The sequence below is a fragment of the Mirounga angustirostris genome, unplaced genomic scaffold, assembly GCF_029215605.1.
Source record: "Mirounga angustirostris isolate CCGP_5_RB_7025 unplaced genomic scaffold, mMirAng1.0.hap1 SCAF_3, whole genome shotgun sequence".
Classification (NCBI taxonomy): Eukaryota; Metazoa; Chordata; class Mammalia; order Carnivora; family Phocidae; genus Mirounga; species Mirounga angustirostris.
This window is the reverse complement of record NW_026991711.1, coordinates 185,100,987-185,123,737: the sequence shown is the minus strand read 5'-3', so window position 1 is coordinate 185,123,737 and position 22,751 is coordinate 185,100,987. Positions and strand designations below refer to the sequence as shown.

At 38.1% G+C, this 22,751-nt stretch overlaps 1 long non-coding RNA gene across 1 annotated transcript in view; it reads right to left on the bottom strand.

The window, feature by feature from the left end:
- Positions 1–354: 354 nt before the first annotated feature.
- The window catches only part of LOC135363924 (uncharacterized), a 45,263-nt gene continuing 22,866 nt past the window's right edge, over positions 355–22,751 (bottom strand). The window contains exons 2-3 of the long non-coding RNA XR_010410333.1: positions 6,402–6,712; positions 355–1,912 (exon numbers count right to left, since the gene is read on the bottom strand). This is a non-coding gene — a long non-coding RNA (uncharacterized LOC135363924). The remainder of the gene's footprint in view (positions 1,913–6,401; positions 6,713–22,751) is intronic.

The window sequence follows — 22,751 nt, the reverse complement described above, 5'->3', positions numbered from 1 at the left end:
AACCCAAAAGAGACACAAGTTTTTTATTTTCTTTCATGTCTCACCCACTCTTACTCTTAAAATACAATGTGTCAGGACTTTATTTTTGTAAAACACTGTGAGATCATATATTCCAAGGGACTGCATTGTCCAATGTTATTTGGGATTTTTCATATAGAGGTAAAAAGAAAAAAAAATCCTGTAAGCCAGTTTTTAGTAAAACACTTTCTTAAACTTGGGTTATTTTTTGACGGTAAGCAGCTCAGTATCCAGAATGTGATGAAATGTATATGCTTAGCAGAGTAGTTCTTGCTATATTTATTTATTTTAAAATAAGACCACTGAATATGAACCACATCTGTCAGTAGACATGGTACATTTTAAACTGACTTAAAAAAAATACTTTCAATATCAAGCCTCCTCTTAGTTTCAAGCTGTAATTAGCTTTTGAAAGTTATTTGGTTGGTTTGGAAACTACCTGTAAGCACACAACCTAAAGGAGAGAGAGTTGACATTTGCTTAGTGCTTAATATGCTCAATAACTTTTATTTTCTGTTCAGACTGCTGAATTGCCCAACGTGTTCTCTTCAAGACAAAATGTTCATAGGGAAGTAATTCCGTGATTTCTCAACAACTCACAGCCATAAGATAAGGGAAATGATTCTTTTTTTTTTTTTAAAGATTTTATTTATTTATTTGACAGAGAGAGAGATAGCAAGAGCAGGAACACAAGCAGGGGGAGTGGGAGAGGGAGAAGCAGGCCTCCCGCGGAGCAGGGAGCCCAATGCGGGGCTCGATCCCAGGACTCTGGGATCATGACCTGAGCCGAAGGCAGACGCTTAACGACTGAGCCACCCAGGTGCCCCAAGGGAAATGATTCTTACCTGTGATTTTTGCCACTCACAGCCTATTATATGCCAGAAACACTCTTGGGTGTTTGACGTGTTTGTTCTTGGGTTGTATCAATAGCTGGACCCCTCCCTCACCAACCCTTGCTCCCACACTTTGTTTTTGTTCCTGTCACACAACTAGTAAGGAATAAAATGGAATTGTATCCATTCTGCACCAAAGGATGTCTCAGGTGGGGCTTGCATTCACTTGTGAGGGAGAATTCAATTAAATTGTGACCTTCAAGAAATTAGAGACATTCTTTTTCTCATATAGCAATAAATCTAAAGGTAGGAGGTTGTTAGCACGGGGTCATGGGTTTGATTTTGTTCCCTTTCCCTCGGGGTTGCATGGCAGCTGCTCCAATTCCTATCATCACATCTACCTTACGGATGGGAGAGAAGATGGTGGTACTTCCGCACTTACGCTCGTGCCTCACTCTTTGCACAGAAGTGAATCATGTGGCCATACTTAGCTGAAAAATACTCCACGAAGTGAATTTTCCAGGTTCCCAATCTCAAGAGTTGAGGAAGGCCATACCGAAGAGGTTGGGTTGGGTATCTGAGTGGGCTAACCTGTATTTTATGTCACGTAGCCTACATTTTCCTATTAAATCAAGCTACCTTACATATAATGCTAAAGATTGTAATTTAAGGCAAAGAACCTTCTAGAATGAGAATTAATAATAGCACTTTTGAGCACTTCAATGTCTACGAAATGCAATAATCCACTGAGACATATATCACTGTTCCCACCTTACAGATGAGAATACATAAGTTAGGAGAAGCTTGGTTATCTACTTGTATGACCAGAAAGGAGAGAAGCTGAAAATTGAAAGTCTGAATCAAATGCTAACTAAACTTCAACAAATGAGCTCCACAGTATTTATTTCTAATCCTCTCATTTAAATGAAAACATACTTGGGACTTATAAAAAAACCTCTGAAAGATATTTTATTATCTTAAGACATTATGTGAACAAAATGACAATTGTGATCTTTATCAGTTTTTTCTTCTTTTCCATCATCACTGTTGTCTTTCAGCTTCTAAAAAAGTGAAAAATGAAGGAAAATGCACAAATAATAAACTGATATACTATGATGCTTAGTAATTGGTAAAGATGAACAGTAATTTAACCTTAATAATATACATAGAATCTTTACTACAAAAAAAAAATAAGTTGATTCTTGATTTGAGGATTGAAGCTGCCTACATTGATTTAGTATTCAATAAATATTTATTGAGTTCTTACTTTGTTCAGTTACCAAATATTGATATAAAATTGTCACCAATAACTCTTGATTGTATAAAATCATCTAAAAGTATTCATTTTCTTTTTTTTTTTTTAAGATTTTATTTATTTGACAGAGAGACACAGTGAGAGAGGGAACACAAGCAGGGAGAGTGGGAGAGGGAGAAGCAGGCTTCCTGCTGAGCAGGGAGCCTGATGCGGGGCTCGATCCCAGTACTCTGGGATCATGACCAGACGCTTAATGACTGAGCCACCCAGGTGCCCCAACAAATTCATTTTCTTATTTTAAAAATTTAGGTAAATGTGTTTTTTTTTTTTCCAATTTTCTAATATCGTGTAACAAACCAGCTCAAAACATAGGAACTAACAACAGCAAAGATTGATTATGTCTTACAATTTTAGGGGTTAGCAAACTGGGCTGATCTTCTGCAGCTATCCCCTGGGAACACTCATTAGCTGTTTTCATCTGATAACTTGACTGGGGTGAAAGGTACAAAATGGCCCCACTCACCTTGCCAGCAGTTGGTGCTGTGAATTGGGTACCATTTACCAGTAGGGTATACTGGTTTTTTTCCACAGCAAAAGTGGAAGCTACAGGGCCCCTGAAGGACTAGCTTGAGAAGTTACACATACAACATCACTCCACTGCATTCTGTTGATCACTGTAAGTCACAAGGTCATCCCATATTTAAAGAGATGGGAAAACAGACTCCACCGCTTGATGGAAGACATGGAAAAGTCACATGACAAAGGATTTGCATAGATGGATGGGTTAATTACTGTGGCCATCTTGAAAGAATTTTCCAAAGTCCACTCTCCACCTACAATAATTTATTCACATTCTTCTTTCATGAAAAAACTCTTAAACCTTCCCCCAAAGTCTTATCTTTGTTTTGATATCAGGCTCAGTCTCCAAATCTTTGCAATTTTAATCATGTCTGAATGTGGTTAAGGCTCCTCAGGGGTAGCAACTCTTGATCTAGACATCTGTGAACAAAAAAAAACTTGTCATCAGCCCCTCAAGCCCTCAACACTCAATGTACAGGAGACTATAAGCAGCAGACAGTCACTGGTCTTAATTAATTCTGAAACCCATCTGGGAGCATATCACGGAGCTCCTTCTCCAGGGAGTAGGGTTGTGACAATTTCTATTTTCTGGGAGTGATTCCTTTGTTCATTGTATTTTTTCAGCTTTTGGCTCTACCTTCTGGGCACTTGGCTCCATCCTCTGATGCCATGTTTGAAAAGAGTCTACCACACTCTTCAAAAATCTGAATTATTGGGGCACCTGGGTGGCTCAGTCGTTAAGTGTCTGCCTTCTGCTCAGGTCATGATCCCAGGCTCCTGGGATCGAACCCCACATCGGGCTCCCTGCTTGGCGGGAAGCCTGCTTCTCCCTCTCCCACTCCCCCTGCTTGTGTTCCCTCTCTTGCTGTGTCTCTCTCTGTCAAATAAGTAAATAAAATCTTTAAAAAAAAATCTGAATTATTATAAAATATATAGAAAACTTATTAGAAGTACATGAAATAAACACAATTTTAAATCTCGAGTTATGTTTAATAACTTCTAGTTACCTAGATATATGTCAATGATAATTAAAATTTCAGAAATGACTTTAGGTTTAATTAGTGTCTGGTTTCTTGTGCAGTATTTTCTGAAACAGTGATAATGTCTATTTTCTAGCAACATCTAGTGGATACATAACCCTTTATATATACAAAATAAAGTCTGTCAAACTATAATAATTGGGACAAATAATTATATTTCACTAAGTTGCTAACATCATGGATAATTTCCAATTCAGCTGAACTCTAAATGCATTTGTTGAGCCCCTATTAGTTGTTGATGATTGTCCAAGCCTTATGGAGACACAGTGAGGCACTTAGCCTGATCACAGGGGATGCAGAAAGCAGTGATTTATGAAAGACTTCTTGGAACAAAATGACTAAGCTAGACCTTAGAGGATGTGAAAGCGTACCTTCTAAGAGGAAGGAACAGCATTATCGAAGTTATGCAAACTTGAGTTTATATGATGTACACAGGGGACTGATACTCTCCACTCAGCATTAGATTCAAATGCAAATCTTTCAGAAACGCTCTCACAGAAACACTCAGAAATAACATCTAACCAGACATCTGGGCATCCCATGATCCAGTCAAGTTGACACATGAAATTAACCATCACAGCAGTTAACCTGATAATATGGAGGGATGGTCTACTGGACCCATAATAAGAGAAAATACATAATAGGGGTAAAGTGCTGTTATAGAAACTTCAGCAAATGCACTAAACCAACAACTAATACATGATGTTGTTCTCCCTTAACCAGAGTACATAGGTCCAGGAAACAAAAGCTAGAAATAGGAATGGCATTTTTCACTCCTACACTGTAGTTGTTTACTAGGGCTACCATAACAAAGTACCACAAACTAGGTGGCTTAAACTGCAGAAATTTATTATCTCACAGTTCTGAAGTTTGTTGTACAAGATCAAGGAATCATCAGAGTTGGTTCCTTCTGAGGGCTCTGAGGAAGAATTTACCTAGCTTCTGATGGTTTGCTAGCAATCTTTGGTATTCTTTGGCTTGTAGAAGCATCACCCCAATCTCTACCTTTATCTTTATAGGGCTTTCTCCCCATGTATGTGTTTCCATGTCCAAATTTCACCTTTTTATGAGGACACTGTCATATTGAATTAAGGTCATTCTGTGTAAAGATACACAAAAGATCTGTATTGCATACTTCTAATCAACTACTTATAAAAAGAAAAAAGCTAAGTAACTCTGTATATGATACTTTAGAACACTTTTGGAGAACTAAAGAATGTAATGATGTTGGTTGATTGCTCCTAATGTCCTCAGACAAAGTGGTAAAAGAAAAGGATGAGCTCAGGGTCACCTGAGTGGCTCATTCGGTTGAGCATCCGACTCTTGGTTTTGGCTCAGGTCATGTTCTCAGGGTCCTGAGATCAAATTCTGCATGGGCTCAACACTCAGTGCAGAGTCTGCTTGAGAGTCTCTCCCTCCTCTCTGCCCCTCCCCCCCACTCATGAGTGTGCGCTCTCTCTAAAATAAATAAATATAAATAAATAAATAATAAATAAATAAAATCCTAAAAAATAAAAAAAAAAAAGAAAGACAAGAAAGGAAGAGAGAAAAGGATGAGCTCAGGAATTTGAATTCCAGGTCACATACTATATAAATGAGTTAAGAGCTTATAGGGGTCCCCTGAAGGAGACCCTCATCTCCAAAAGCCCTACAACTGCAATTGCTGAACAACAAACATAGACCCTCATCCTGCAAATGGATGAATTACAAGGCAAGTTGAACTCTAAGCCTCACAGAGTGTCTACTGCTAATGTGAGGGCATTGGGAAAGAATGGGATCCTGGAAGTTGGGATGGGAGGCAATGATGAAGCTGGGGACAGTAAGCCCCTAAATTCTTTTTTTTTAAATTTTATTTTATGAATTGTGTAAGACTGTTGAATCACAGACCTGTACCTCTGAAACAAATAATACATTATATATTAAAAAAAAAAAAAAGAAGATAGTAGGACGGGAAAAATAAAGGAGGGGAAATTGGAGGGGGAGATGAACCATCAGAGACTATGGACTCTGAGAAGCCCCTAAATTATGATGTGTCTTCTTTGCCAGTGGAAAAGTCCTCCCTGCTCCCAGTGGACTTGGCTCCCCCACTCCAGCAGGGTGTCCTCCCCAAACACAATAACAGAGTCATCCCCACCCACAGGGATGGGGTTTCACCTGTCTGAGATTAACCCTGCATTGCCTGAGGAAACCGTAACAGGTGCTGTGGAAGACATGTAGTCTGGTCTTCTCAGAACCCACGGCCACCACCCATCTTTGCTTCTAGGCTGGTAATTTGACTCAAGTCCCAGAGGGCCCCTAGAGGTGAGGTGAAAAGTATAATGCAAAAGGAGGTGTGCTACACTCCAAAACAAAGAGTTTTCTAATTTCTAAAACAGAAATCAGGGGAACGTATCTGAAAATGGACATTAAAGGAAGTGGAATAATAGTAGAAAGAACATAAAGTTGAATCAGGCAGAATTATGGGCTCTCTAAACAAAGATTCTACATTTAATGATTTAATGTTGTAGCTTGGGGAATAAGAAGGGGCTCTAATATACAAAACCAGGCATCAAAAGATGGCCCACTGTGAGCAAACTGGAAATGTCTGACCTCCCTTGGTTTAATGTTCAGGAAATGTTTCAAAAGCTTAGGAAGATTGGAATGTTAGGGTAGATTTGTCATTTAAGGCATACTTACTCAAATGCGAGGTTCAAGACATACACCTTCACCAATACTTTGAACAATAAATTTGTGAGGGGATTCCCAGCATCCTTGTGAAAGCTCTTCTCTGAAGGCCAGATCTTACAGAGGGACTCATAGTCACTAAATTGGAAAATTTAAATTCAGTGGATGTAATTGGACCCCAGGATGGCAGGACCAAGCGGCAGCACTCAACAGTCAAAGACCAGGTGGATGTACTTACCTTAAAGGACAGCAGAGTTAAAACAGCAATCAGGATCATGTGACTTGCACAGACCTGTGGTGTTGGCTAGTTAACCATGGTGTTCCTAAAAGTGAAATAAATAGTAAGCCTACTATTTTTTTTTTAACTTGATCTGTATAAGCGGACAACTTCTAGATAAAGTAAATATAAGTCTAACTCAAATCATAAAAACAGGGTCATAACCCCTGAATCAATTCCCAGGCATGAGCCAGTTTATAGACCCACCACCTTCAATGTAGGGAAGGCCAGATCCCCTCAAAAGAGGACCCCACTACACTACTGAAATTTTATCCTGGTAATTTTTCTCCCAATCTTCTCCCAAAGGGACCTATGGCTTTTAACCAGGGTAACTGTGCATTAGGGAAAAGGAAATTGCTTCTTTCTGGGACTACTAGATACTGGCTCTTAATTGACACTGATTCCAGTATTCTATCTGTGGTTACTTCCCAAGTTACAGAATGCATACTTGGAATAGACATACTTAACAGTAGGCAGAATCCCCACACTGGCTCCCTGATCTGTGGAGTAAGGGTTATTATGGAGAAAGACCAAATGCAAACCATTTGAACTGCCTCTACCTAGAAAAACAGTAAATCAAAAGCAATACTGGGGTGTCTGGGTGGTTAAACGACCGACTCTCGATTTAGGCTCAGGTCATGATCTCAGGGTCTTGGGATGGAGACCCGGCTAGGGCTTCATGCTCAGCGGGGAGTCTGTTTCCGTGATTCTCTTTCCCTTTCCCTCTGCCTCTCCCCTGCTCTCTCTCTCTCTAATAAATAAATAAATCTTAAAAATAAAAGCAATACTGCATTCCTGGAAGGATTGTGTCACCATCAAGAACTCAAATTTTACTTGCTAAAAATGTCTTATCTGTCTTTAGATGATACCTTTGTAAAATACAGTAAGGATGAATTCCTGAGAAGATTTAATGAATAAAAGACATAAAACTACAGGACCATTTTTAAAAGTTATTAGATAAAATGGACCAAAAATTACTCATTTTACACTTTTCTAAATTTGACACATACTGTAACTCTCTCAACACATCCTGATAGTAACAGCTTACAAACAGGTACTGCACTCTACTTTGATAGCGCAGCCGTGGGACACTGCCTACCATTTGAATTGGTAAATACCAGGAAAGGCCAGTGGGAATTTACAGCTCACCAGATGCATTTCCCTCATTCTGAGTCTTGTGACCCCAAATGTTGGCTGCACTCCTTGTTCTGCAATCTTTGCTTTTATTTTTGTTTTTCAATCCAGCTTTTCATTTTTCTCCAAAGGAGTATGAGTTGAATACCACCTGCACCATCCTAGTTGGAAGGAACTATTCCAAACTATTCAAGTTGTTTTTAATATTTGTTTTTCTATTTCCTTTCACTCGTTGCACCTTCGTGAAGACAATGATCAATCTTACTCTATCTTAGGGTCAATAAATTACAACCTACTACATGTAGCTTGATTTTGTTAATAAAGTTTTATTGGAATACCAGCCATACCTATTCCTTTACTTGTCATTTATGGGTGATTTCACTACAATGGCCAAGTTGAGTTATGAAAGAGAATGTATGACCTGCACACCTAAGATATTTACTATCTCCCTCTTTATAAAAAAAGTTTGCCAACCTCTGCTGTACATCATTCATATTTTTCTGTAACTCCTAGAATTTTCAGGCATTCATGCAGTCATGCACTCATTGAACAAACATTTATTAAAAGTTGCCCATGTACCAGGAACTGAGCGATATTTTTGAGATATAAAGATAAAAAGATACACTCTTTTTCCATGTAATGTATGTCCACTATGCACAATAATGTCTATTGACTGAATTTTAGAAGTTTTGAGTGTTGGCTTTATTATTCCAAGTTGGAAGCATTATTAATCTATTATCTGAGTCCTTTGTGTCCTTATTATGATTTTATTTCTGATACTGTCAGAGAGAGATGAGATCTAGAACATAAAATTTGCTAATTTGGTCATTCCAACTCATATCCATCACTTCTTTTATCATAGTGATCTTTGATTTAAACATACATTTATATTTTGTAATACTAGAAATACAAATATTTTAAAAGCTGTACTTTTTTGGTATACATCATAAAAATATAGAAACTTTAAGATTTCTGTCTGGTGAAAATAGAATCCATTTTTTTTTTTCTTCCAACATCGTCCAGATTTGAGTTTCTCATTTTACTAATAAACATTCAAATAACAATTAGCTGTTGATAAGGCAGAATATTTCCTGGCTAAAGCTGCTTCTCATTTGCATGGTACATTTCTTCATTTCATCATCTATCTTAAATAGAGAATATATTATGATCCGAATGATTTATTTTTAATTTTTTGAATCACTTATTTTCTTCACATTCTTTAAAATAAGATGACAATCTGGAATCTGACCCTTTCACACAAAAAGGGAACACTCCCCAGTGTACAATGTGATGACCTGACATCACATAAACCAAAAGCAGACACCTGGATCTCTTGTTTCCTCTGGAAGCATTTTATTCTCTGGCATTGTCAGCAAGAACTGTCACCTAATAAATACACATAATGGGAGATTCATGAATCTTTGTAGCATGAAAAAAGTGTTTTGGTAGCAGCAGAAATGCAATTAAACACAGCTTCAATAATATCTTGGAAGAAAGTAAAAAACAAACCTGTGGCAACATTTCCCAGGCAATGCTAAATATGCAACTTTTCCATCTCACACTTAAAATATTTCACTGAAGCCTTAGGAATGCACATAACAGGTACAGCATAGGGCATATGGTCCATGGCGTTGTAATAATGTTTTATGGTGACAGATGGTGGCTACCCCTGTGGTGAGCATAGCCATAGCATAATGTATAGACTTGTTAAATCGCTATGTGATATACCTGAAACATTGTGTGTCAACTATACTTCAATTAAGAAAAAAGAATTTAGTCTAGAAGTCTTGCTCTTGATAAGTTCTTGACATCTGAATGTTTATTCTACTTGCTTGTCAAGGCAGCATTTTAACTCTTAGCTGATGGTTCATTAATATTAATATTTAATTTGTGTTTATCAATTATTACAACTTTTCTAACAGGAGCTTGTTAGAAATGTAGATTCTCAGGCTCCAACCCAGACCCAGTGAACTGGAATCTCTTTAACTGAGATGCACAGGTGATTCCTAGGCATATTAAAGTTTGCAAAGCGCTGGCTAAGCTTTTGAAGCTGGGGGAGCATGAAATAATTCCCAACAATGTTGAGGAGAATTTCTAGGGTGTTATCTTCTTTTGGAACAAGATCAATGGTTTTGGTGTGAGGATAAAGAGGGGTGGGTAGAGAGTGGGGTTTGGGAGCTGGTGAAGAGAACTGAACATGGCTTGCGTTTGCCAAGAGGATCTCTATTTCCTCTGGCAAGGATCTCCTGGTTGCAGAAAATGTCCTCCATTAAGAGAATGCAGGAGTCATACACTTATCTATGATACTCCTTATTGCTCCTCGCCTTCTTTGGAGCACAAGCAGTTCCAGAAAGCTTCCCCATGCTCCAGGGCACTTCAATTCTTGTATGGTTATTCATATATAGGTTAAACCTCCCCTAGCAGGTGGATATCATCTGAGGGCAGGACCCATGTTTTTTAAGTCTCCACATGGCCAAGGATAAAACCATGTACATAGGTAAGTTCTAATTAATATATGTGGAAAGGAAAAAAAGGAAATATTCGAAGGCTAGAAGACTGAAAGGCAGGGAGAGAAAAAAAAAAGGAAGGAAAGGTCTCACATACAAGATGAATTGGTAAGTTTGATCCAGATAAAGAATTTTTCAATAGAACTAATAATCAATATAACTGATAAAATGACCATAAAGAAGACTTAAAGCTACCATTTATTGAGCACTTACACTCTGCTAACACTGTGCTTTTATATATATTGTGCCATTTATTCTCGACACGAATCCTCTGAAGTGGGCACCGGCATGGAAATCACCTCTGGAGACTGTTAGAGTCAGACTCCAGGGCACAACATCCAGACAGACCCTTGTGTGTATTCAGTAGATGTTGGGAACCTGGAATTTGCACTTAAGCAAACATCCAAGGTGATTTGGATGCACCAGACTTTGATGACTTGCCTAGACTTTAGGTTTCTATTTATATAATTTAAGAAACCATTAATGTGTCTGGCAGCCACATCGCAGTTTTCTCATATTAATTTTGCTGTCAATCAGAAACTTATTTTTTTACACTAACTACTTTGAAGACAGGTACTATCTCCCTTTCATATTGGTACAGTTCAAACTGAGAACTGCAATGGTTTTATGCCCATTCCTGTTCAACTTCATGTGGTGAATGCTGACTTCTAGTCCAGTTTGTTGAGAATTTGGTGTGTGGGGGGGTATTTATCCTTTTATACAATGAATTATCATCCCATCTTCATCTTGGATCATCCATACATTTGACAAGTGTGCTCCCTATTTGTAAGTCAATAATACATCTCCTAAAAGAAGAGGACAGAAGACAGAATGCTGTGATCTCATTAGATGCTTCCTTAAAGGTGAATGCACACCCATTAATCAAGAATCTTCAGCTATGATTATTCTACCAACTACAAATTCACATATCTCACCTTCTCTCCTGTCTTTATTCTCCAATGGACTAATTAGGGAAAACGGCACATTTTCTTAAATGCCTTGTTGATCAGGTTACAAAATTTCTATTTCTTCCCCTTTTTGTCCTAGTATAAGAAGTCATATAGAAGGAGGTTTTTTTCTAGGAATCAATCCATTATACATTTTTGAACATCTAGCTGGGTCTGGGCATTGTCTTGTATTTAATGGACACACACTAGTCTTGGTGGGGGGGGGTTCCTTGCTTCTCTTCTAGGTGGTCACAAACCATCTATGCAGTAATACTCTCTGGAACTGAGTAAGACAGAGCATGTAAAGATGAGACATGTGCTTCCTCCCTAAAGGAAGTGGTTTTCAATTTGTTCTCCATGGAGTTTTAGGTACTCAAAGGAGGTGTCAAGAGGATCACTTTAATAGAAAAGGTCACAGGGGGCATTTCTGTGGAAACTTTCATTATGTAGTTGAGACAAATTAATATAGGGACCAAATTAAAAGGGGATTTGGATATCAGTCATGCTTGTCTGGTGACATCTTTTCTATTGTCTTCAGTTATTATTTAGTTCTTTCAGAGCTATTGATCTTTTATCAGCATAGCCAACATTATCTCTTCCCAAAGAGGAAAGAGGAGACATTTTATTCTTTTAAAACTCATGTACCGTGCTTAGCCCAATATTGGAAAACAACAAAGATTATCAGAGAGTAATGACTTGGCAGACATCTGAGAGGATAGAAGGTCACAGAACCAAAAGAAAGTGAGGAGATTTCAAGAGAAATTTTGTTGGGGATCACGCAAATTATGTGGCTCTGAATTTTGCCTAGGGTGCATGTTGGGCCTTCTACCCATGTAGAAATTGGGGCACGTTAGATTATCAAAATCATCCAGTTTTCAGCCTTTCAAAGGCTATGTCAGAGCAATCAACTGTAATTTTCAAATTGGAATTTGAACCAAAGGTGGAAATTAATTGCTGATTCAATGAAGTACCAGGTATTTTGCAGGTGTGATCTCATATTCAATGCTCAAACGTCCATGAAGAGATTGTTGCTGTCACCCTTCTACAGAAGAGGAAGAGAAAGCAAAGCATGGAGAGATTACGTAATTTGCCAAAAGTGAATAGTGGAGCAAGGAAATTCCAGGCAACCTGCTTGAAAGGCCCCACACTCCAACTTCTCAATCATGTTCCACTGTACCTGAGCTAGAAGAGTATTGACTATTCACAATCTTTAACACAATATCACAGTGAATTTATATTTTGGTCATGTGATATTAGTCCTTTGTCTCAGCCTGCTTGAGGCTCTGGTGTGCTGTCTGCACAGGAGATGGAAAATTACATTCTCCTGGGGTGTGGGATCATCTCACTATGCAGAAGACTTTTAAGTATGTTATGGTAACAAGTTGCATTTACAAACAGAAAAGTTATGTTTTAACATCCACAAAACAATAAATGTGATACAATACATTAATAAAAGAAAGAACAAGAACCATATGATCCTCTCAATAGATGCAGAAAAAGCTTTTGACAAAGTACAGCATCCTTTCTTGATTAAAACTCTTCACAGTGTAGGGATAGAGGGTACATACCTCAATATCATAAAAGCCATCTATGAAAAACCCACAGCGAATATCATCCTCAATGGGGAAAAGCTGAGAGCTTTCCCCCTAAGGTCAGGAACGTGGCAGGGATGTCCACTATCACCACTGCTGTTCAACATAGTACTAGAAGCCCTAGCCTCAGCAATCAGACAACAAAAAGAAATAGAAGGCATCTGAATTGGCAAAGAAGAAGTCAAACTCTCACTCTTTGCAGATGATATGATACTTTATGTGAAAAAAACCCAAAAGACTCCACCTCAAAACTGTTAGAACTCATACAGGAATTCATAAAGTGGCAGGATATAAAATCAATGCACAGAAATTGGTTGCATTTCTATACACCAACAACAAGACAGAAGAAAGAGAAATTAAGGAGTTGATCCCATTTACAATTACACCCAAAACCATGAGATACCTAGGAATAAATCTAACCAAAGAGGCAAAGATCTATACTCAGAAAATTATAGAATACTCATGAAAGAAATCAAGGAAGACACAAAGAAATGGAAAAACGTTCCATGCTCATGGACTGGAAGAACAAATATTGTGAAAATGTCAATGCTACCTAGAATAATCTACACATTTAATGCAATCCCTATCAAAATGCCATCCACTTTTTTCAAAGAAATGGAACAAATAATCCTAAAATTTGTATGGAACCAGAAAAGACCCCAAGTAGCCAGAGGAATGTTGAAAAAGAAAAGTAAAGCTGGCAGCATTACAATTCCAGACTTCCAGCTCTATTACAAAGCTGTCGTCATCAAGACAGTATGGTACTGGCACAAAAACAGACACATAGATCAGTGGAACAGAATAGAGAGCCCAGAAATGGACCCTCAACTCTATGGTCAACTAATCTTTGACAAAGCAGGAAAGAATGTCCAATGGAAAAAAGACAGTCTCTCCAACAAATGGTGTTGGGAAAATTGGACAGCCACATGCAGAAGAATGAAACTGGACCATTTGCTTACACCAGACACAAAGATAGACTCAAAATGGTTGAAAGACCTCAATGTGAGACAGGAGTCCATCAAAATCCTAAAGGAGAACACAGGCAGCAACCTCTTTGACCTCAGCCGCAGCAACTTCTTCATAGAAACATCGCCAAAGCAAGGGAAGCAAGGGCAAAAATGAACTATTGGGACCTCATCAAGATAAAAAGCTTTTGCAAAGCAAAGGAAACAGTCAACAAAACCAAAAGACAACTGACAGAATGGGAGAAGATATTTGCAAATGACATAGATAGACATAGATCCAAAATCTATAAATAACTTATCAAACTCAACACCCAAAGAACAAATAATCCAATCAAGAAATGGGCAGAAGACATGAATAGACATTTCTGCAAAGAAGACATCCAAATGGCCAACAGACACATGAAAAAGTGCTCAACATCACTCGGTATCAGGGAAATCTAAATCAAAACCTCAATGAGATACCACCTCACACCAGTCAGAATGGCTAAAATGAACAAGTCAGGAAATGATAGATGTTGGCGAGGATGTGGCGAAAGGGGAACCCTCCTACACTGTTGGTGGGAATGCAAGTTGGTGCAGCCACTCTGAAAAACAGTATGGAGGTTCCTCAAAAAGTTGAAAATAAAGCTACCTTATGACCCAGCAATTGTACTACTGGGTATTTACACCAAAGATACAAATGTAGTGATCCAAAGGGGTATTTTCACCCCGATGTTTATAGCGACAATGTCCACAATAGCCAAAATATGGAAAGAGCCTAGATGTCCATCGACAGATGAATGGATAAAGAAGATGTGGTGTATATATACAATGGAATATTATGCAGCCATCAAAAAAGATGGAACTTTTTTGCAACAATGTGGATGGAAGTAGAGGGTATTATGCTAAGCAAAATAAGTCCATCAGAGAAGGACAAGTATCATATGATCTCACTGATATGAGGAATTTGAGAAACAGACAGAGGATCATAGGGGAAGGGAGGGAAAAATGAAACAAGATGAAACCAGAGAGGGAGACAAACCATAAGAGATTCTTAATCTCAGGAAACAAACTGAGGGTTCTGGAGTGGAGGGGGGTGGGAGGGATGGGGTGGTTGGGTGATGGATACTGGGGAGGGTAAGTACTATGGTTAGCACTTTGAATTGTGTAAGACAGATGAATCAGAGACCTGTACCCCTGAAACAAATAATACATTATATGTTAATAAAAATTTTTTTAAAAAGTAGATAGGAAAGATGTTGTTATGTACATTTTCAGACAAAATACTTGGGTGGAAAGAAGTTAGATAATTCGTCCAAAATTATAGAACTAATAGATGGCAGTTCTAGCTAGGGCTTGGACTTAGTCTTTTTACTTCCAGATATAGAGACATTTCTTTTGTTTTAGTTATCATAAACTGCATTGTATTAGATGTGGATTGGTAAAATTGAAATTCACCACAAACTGTTGCCACAAGGGTGTTTAATGATGTGACACGAGACATGGTTCATATTTATAGTCAATGAGATATTACATTTTTACTTTAAATTCCAAGTGTGAAGGATCTCTTTCCAACAAAAAATAAATAAAAATAAAAAGCTCACCCAATCACAAAAGAATACAAAGAAAATTCCAACTTCAAATAAAATGTAGCAGTCCTTCCTTCCTTCCTTCCTTCCTTTGAAACATCATACACTTTTGCTGGGGGTAAAATGGTGCAGTCACTTTGAGAAACAGCCTGGTATTTCTGAAACTATTAATCATATAGTTACCATATGGTCATACAGTCCAACAGTCCCGCTTCTAGGTATATAACAAAGAAAAATGAACATGTGAGACCACACAAAAACTTGTACATGAATTTAATATCCACATTGTTCATAACAGCCAAAAAGTGGAAACAACTCACATATCAATCAACTGATGGATAAATAAGTAAAATGTCAATACAGTGGAATGTTATTCAGTCATAAAATAAACTACTGATATATGCTACAATATGTATGAACCATGAATAAACAGAATGTTAAGTAAAGAAAACCTGAAACAAAGGACCACATGTTGTATGATTCCATTATATGAAATGTCCAGAAGAGGCAAATTAAGAAAGACAGAAACTAGATTCATGGTTGCCTAGGTTTGGAGGAGTGGGGAGGGAATGGAAAGATTAGGAAATGAGAGCCAAGAGGCCAGGTTTCTTGGGGTAATGAAATATATTAAAATTGATTGTCGTTGTGGATGAGGAACCTTCTGAATATACTAAAAGCTCTTGAATGATATACTTTACATGGGTGTATTGTGTGGCATTTGAGTTATATCTCAATCAAGCTGTTAAAAAATAAAGGAAAATTGGTGAAGACAACACATAAAAAATTCCCTATGAAAATAACTATATAGAAAAAAAAGGAAAGAAGGAATGGAGGGAGGGAGCAAAAGGAGGAAGGGAGGGATAACCACACATGAATCACTATATTGAGCTTGGCTAGAGCAGGCAGAGAAATGGGAAGGAAGACCATACAATGAGATAATGTCAACTCCTGTCTGGTGGTGGATTCAAAGGTGTTTTATTAAATTATTAAAACAGACAAAAAATATTTTGAAACAAACACATAAAAACATTTTGGCTCTTTTCAATGAACAATGGTGATACTGGGTCACAAACCAAGAATCATGGTTAATCCAATTCTGTTGACCTTAGGTCCAAAAAATAAAATTCATAATTTGAAAGAAAGAAAGAAAGAATAGCAGAATGGGGAAGCCCATGAAACAAGAGGATGGAGGTGACACAACTTGTAAAAGTAGATTGTTTTTTCCACTTAAGATTTTCATTAACGTTGGATCAATCACTCACAGTCAAAGCATCAGCAATGTACTGAGAACAGTAACCAAACAGTAACTTCAAAGTAAATCAAAAGAGTAGTTCAAATGGTAGAAGTATAAACTGAATGGCACAAATTAAATCTCTCAAAATTCTCATTGGTAAAAGAAGATCATTGGACTGGATGATCTACAAAAGCTACACTAGCTCTAAGATTTGATAAATCTGAGGCTTCTACATGCCATCCCTTTTAGAATGTTATTCCATATTAATAAGGTGTCTTGACCACTATGAGTGGGGAGCAGGGGTGACACTCCAGGTGGTCTCCATGGGCCCACAGACCCACCAAATGAAAATACCAACAAATATGAAAAAACAACACCATGTCCCCACAGAGTTGATAAATATCATATTTTCAAATGGAAATAATTTACTTATGAGAATTTAGGGAGAAAACATTTTTTCTTCCCTCTGGAATATTGGTTTATCAATAATAGTTGCCTGACAAAAGCAGGATGAAAGAACACTGAAAAATATTCAGAAGGATTTTATAGAAAATGAAGGTGCAACATGGACAAGAAAGATGAGGAGCTCACATCATTTTTTCCTACAATTAGTTTGACATTAGCCTTTCCACAAATGTTGATTAATTAGAAATAAGAGAAGGGAAATCATTGGAATATTGGGCTGCAATACAACTAAGATAAAAATTAACAGCTGGAGTGTTCATGAGGTAGCTGTTCTCCTTGGCACCAATTCTGTTATTCATTTAAAAATGCCATTTAAAGAGTTGTTAATTGGCCACTGATGATGTATGGGCTCATTGAAATGAACTAATGTTGTATAGACTCATTGCAGTGAACTCATTGCATCGTGAATCTGTGTTTCTAACTAAAGATACCATGTAGTCTAACGATTATATCCGGATAGAAGAGGAAGATTGCTTTTTAGTTAGGATAAAACCAAGTCTTTAAGACAAAAATATGACCAAATAATCCTAGAATATTAGAATTGGAAATGAATTTGTCAAAATTCTTCATTTTATAAACGAGAAAACTGAGGCCAAAAATGGTTAAATAATTTCCCCTTGGTCATTTAATTTGGGAATGACTTTGGATTCTAAATATCCTAACTTCTTGTTTGTCCTATAATTATTACACAGAAAATAACAGACCACTATAATTATTTGCCCCAATTCTGAATTCTTACAAAGTTATATTTTTAAGCATTTGGCAATCAACTCCTCACCCTTAAATGCAGCACAAAATAATCCCTGAAAATGCTGAGGCCAAACTTGGTTTTCCCATAATATTTCCTGTCAAAGCGAAAATTGCAGCAGACAAAATTAATCAGGCAAGAAAAATGTATTCAAAATTATTGCAATAAGAGAGAGAGTTCAGAGTAATGATATATGGTAGAACTCAGTCTGAGCTCAACACCATTGAAACAAAGTGTGGGAAAGTATTTAAGAGCGGGGGTAGGAGGATTGTAGGCCATCTGTATTGGTTAATTGGCTTTGCCCAAAGGAAAAATAAACTTTCTCTTATCCTTATGACAGGAGGTAGTTTTACAACATTGAGCTAGATGCCCATGGAAATTACCCTTCCACCCATCCACAGAGTTAAGGAGGTGAGGGCATTGTCTTCCTTGATGATTATATTTCAAAGGCATGATGCCTAGGCTCTTGATAAAAATATTCTTGGGTTATAAAACCAGCAAAAGGCATTTACAAATATTTACATTTCAAAGGGGCAAAGAAAGTTTGAAGTTTTAACTTTTCTAAAGTAAATACTCTAAGAAAAGGGAGAGAGACATAGCTTTGTGGCTAGGCACCCTGGATTCTATAAGGGCTGGGAAGAGAGGGAGGTCAGGTGCTTAGAGGCATGAGGAAGCCTGTCTACAGTTTGGTCAAGCTGAAAAGAACTTTAGGGCATGCCCAAAGATGACTGTTCAAAGTTAAGTTGATATCACTTTTTATAATACTAATTGTATCAGAATCATCCAAAATCAGCCAAAGTGATTTGAAGTGTGAATAGAATTGCAATGCCCTATAAAGGCTTAGGCAGCCAATTTAGGATTTAGGCCTTTGGAAAATTCTTTTTTTTTTTTAAAGATTTATTTATTAATTTGAGAGAATGTGCATGCGTGAGCAGGAGAGGAGCAGAAGGAGAGGGAGAAAGAGAATCTCAAGCAGACTCCCCACTGAGCACAGAGCTTTACGCGGGGCTTGATCTCACCACACTGAGATCACAACTGGAGCTGAGATCAAGAGTTGGATGCTTAAACAACTGAGCCATCCATGTACCCCTCAGAAGATTCTATGTTCTCTTTTCACATGAAGAGCAACTGTTATCTGAGTATTTTGTTGGGGGAAGACAAAGGATGAGTGTGCTAATTTTTCTCTCATTCCATCTTATCATTTACAATGTATAAATCCACACCCCTCTGCCCCGAGTAATTTTTTTCTTTTTTTTTTCTTCTTCACCACTTTAGGTCCTCAAATTTCTTTTCTTCACCCCAACATAATTGAATTATTTAAAGATCAAACCACTAGAAGAGTAAGAGTGGTCACACTGAGGGAAAGTATTTTTGGTGAGAATGATTCTAAGCTCTCCCTTATCTCCATTTCTGGTTAGAATTGCATGTATTACAGAATTTATAGTTTTGTAAAAACTCAAGTTTCTAGATTTTATTTGATTCAGAATATTTTGGAAATAAAGCCACTTTAATCATTTTTTAAAAAGACTTATTTATTTTATAGAAAGACAGTGTGTGAGCAGGGGGAGGGGCAGAGGGAGAGGGAGAGAGAATCTCTAGCAGACTCCCTGCTGAGGGTGGAGGCCAATGCAGACCTCAAACCCAGGACCCTGAGATCATGACCTGAGCCGAAATCAAGAGCCTGATGTTCAACTGACTGAGCCACTGAGGTGCCCCTAATCATTTTTATTTTGTTTAAATTATAATTTCCAGTGGCTCCTGGGTGGCTCAGTCGTTAAGCATCTGCCTTCGGCTCAGGTCGTGATCCCAGAGTCCTGGGATAGAGCCCCACATCAGGCTGCCTGCTCGGCGGGAAGCCTGCTTCTCCCTCTCCCACTCCTCCTGCTTGTGTGTCTGCTCTCGCTATCTCTCTCTCTGTAAAATAAATAAATAAAATCTTTAAAAAAATTATAATTTCCAAATAAAGCAGTTTTTTATGGTAAAAGTATATTTAGTGCTAGCACTTTATTACTATAGTTTAGTTTTTGCAAATGGATTTTTGAACTTATACTAAATTTAGCTTTCTATAATTTTCTGTCATTTTTTCTTTAGAGTTACACAAAAGAGATTATCCATCATTTTTATCCAGAAGTATTAATTAACTGAATGAACTAGTTTTTAAAAATAGAAAGACTTTAACCAATAGAGGTCTGATAAAGTACTCTAAGACGAATTAAATTTTTTAGTCACTTAAAAAATTGTTAGATGAAATCTTATGCTTGAATTACCTTTTATTCACTTGGTTCCCAATTATTTTCAAGAGAGGAAATGGCCATTTGTTTCCCTTAAGCACTTTTTTCCCAGTGGAAATTTGGCTTCCAATTCTAGGTTGTGAATCCAGCTTGGGTTTTGAGTCCTTCACTGAGTAAAGTGGAATTAATGTGAGGTCTTACTTTAACCACTAGAGCACAACTATGAAAAAGCTCCAGGAGACGGAAAGCACATAGGGTCCAACATAGGGGAAAATTGGTAGACTGGAGGAGTGAAGCAGGGGACATAGAGGAGAGGTTGGGGACAAAGAGAGACCTAGAGGAAGGAGGCAGTGTGAGGTGGTCATGTCTCTTCACCCTTGGACAACTGTGCCAAGAAGTGGCCACCTGGGTGGAATGGCAACCCTAATGACATTTCTGGGTGAAACATGTATACTTAAGCTGTCATCTGTACCACTATGCGTGTTAACTTTGGGAAATGCTGGAGGCTGGGCCAACCACAGATAGGCACAAAAGAGTCTTGGTCAAAGGCACCCATCACCTTGAAGCTCTAATCCCAGGTTTGGCTTCAGCTCTGCCATTGGGTGACATTAGCAATGTCATCAAAAAGCAGAAGAAAAACATGGGGTGGTGTCAGTACTGAGGGGAGCAATGGGTACTGATGGTTTTATAATTTCTTGAGCTTTCTGCCCTGACTCCTTCAACAACTGTAATGGAAGGTAGTGCCCCCAAAGCAGACCAGTGCCTGGGCCAGAGAGGGGAGGTGATAAGGAAAGGGAGCAGGAGAGGAAGGAAAACAAAAGTTGCACACAGTGAAGCCCAGAGTTCCTAAATAGAGTGAGGAGGAGGTCTACTCTGCTGGACCCACAAATTAACACAAAGGCTCCGTTTCAGTTTTCCCTCCAAGGTCACCATTTCAAGCATAGGCAAGGGAGAATTTCAGAGGAATAAACTGAAGCTCAGTGTTAAGAAAGGGAGGGATCAGTGTGCTAGAAAGGGAAAGAAAGAGAGGGACAGAGATAGAGACAGAGGGAAATAAAGAGAGAGAGACAGAGGGAAAGAAGAGAGAGAAAGAGAGAGACAGAGTTAGAAACAGAGGGAAAGAGTGAGAGAAAAAGAGAGAGATAGAGAGAGAGAGACAGAGGGAAAGAGAGAGAGAGAGAAAGAGAGAGACAGAGTTAGAAAAAGAAGGAAAGAAAGAGAGGGAAAGAGAGAGACAGAGGGAAAGAAAGAGAGAGACAGAGATATAGACAGAGGGAAAGAGAGACAGAGATAGAGACAGAGGGAAAGAGAGAGAGACAGAGGGAAAAAAAGAGAGAGGATAAGAAAGAGAGAGAGAGAGAAAGAGAGAGACAGAGTTAGAGACAGAGGGAAAGAAAGAGAGTGACAGAGTTAGAGACAGAGACAGAGAATCGTATCAGTAAGAAATAAGACCCTACACCACAGGAAGTGGACCTGATTAAACAGCCAGGACAATTTTAAAGAAGAACAATAAAGGCCCTTATGAAGCTAAGAGTAACAGTGACAGGGCTTATGAAGGACATATACTTAACATGAAAAATAATCATTGAAATAAAACAATCAAGGAATGGAGATCTGAGTGGATAAAAAAATAAACTGGTGACTTAGAAATCTATGCTGAGAAAATTCTCCCAGAAGGCATCAAGATGGAATGAAGAGATGAAAAATATAAAACAAGATATAAAGCATGGTGGGTAAGAAACAGAAGTATCAGACATTTCTCTAACAATTCCCAACAGCAATGACTCCAAATCAGCAAAGAGAAAGGAATGGACCCTGAGTGGAAAGAGGAATTAAAAGAAGAGAAGACAAAATAAAACAAAACAAAATCTCTTCTACTAAAGTGAGACTACCAGCTACAATTGGAGTAGCCATTTCCTATGAACAAAATTCATATATCTTGCACATTTATGAATTAAGCGAAGTATTTAAACTGAGTATGTTTGAGGCTGTCCAAGTGAAAATTAAAACAAACAGACATTGGAAGGAGTGTCCTAGCTTCGTTTTCCCTGATGCCGACCCTAAGATTAGAATCTGATTGAAGGCTATTTATTTGGAAGATGATTCTTGAAAGCACCAGTCGTTCAGGAGGGGGAGAGTGAGGCAGGGAAACCAAAAGATGGAGAGTCAGTGATCAGGTACCATTACAAGCCTTAACATTCAGTATGCCTGAGGGCTTCTGGGAGATGATTTGAACATGCCCCAGCTATCTATCCTGAGAGGCAAGGAATTTGATGTATACACTTCTCAAGCTCCATTTGTTATGGGTTAAGCATTGCCCCTCACCCCCGGCGGGGGGGGTGTTGACATCCTGCAGTTTTTGCTTGTCCTGAATGGGGGCTGAATAAATTCCCCTGGCCAGAGGAAGCCTTTAGCCGGAGTCGTAAGAGTTTGCAGTATGGGGATGGGGAAAGGGGGCCTAAACCAGCTGTTACTTCAAACAAGAGGTGAGAATTAATAAAAGAAATCTTAAAATAAAAAAATGCAAATAATGTGAGAAAAAGAGAAGTGAACAAGGGAAGTTTTATACCCTACTCAGCCAAAGAATAAGTTAATTTAATGAATTCAAAACTAATACTAGCGTACTCACATATAACGCAGAGTGGAGATAGAAGAATTTTTTTTAAAACATAGATAAGAATCTGGAGGTTAGAT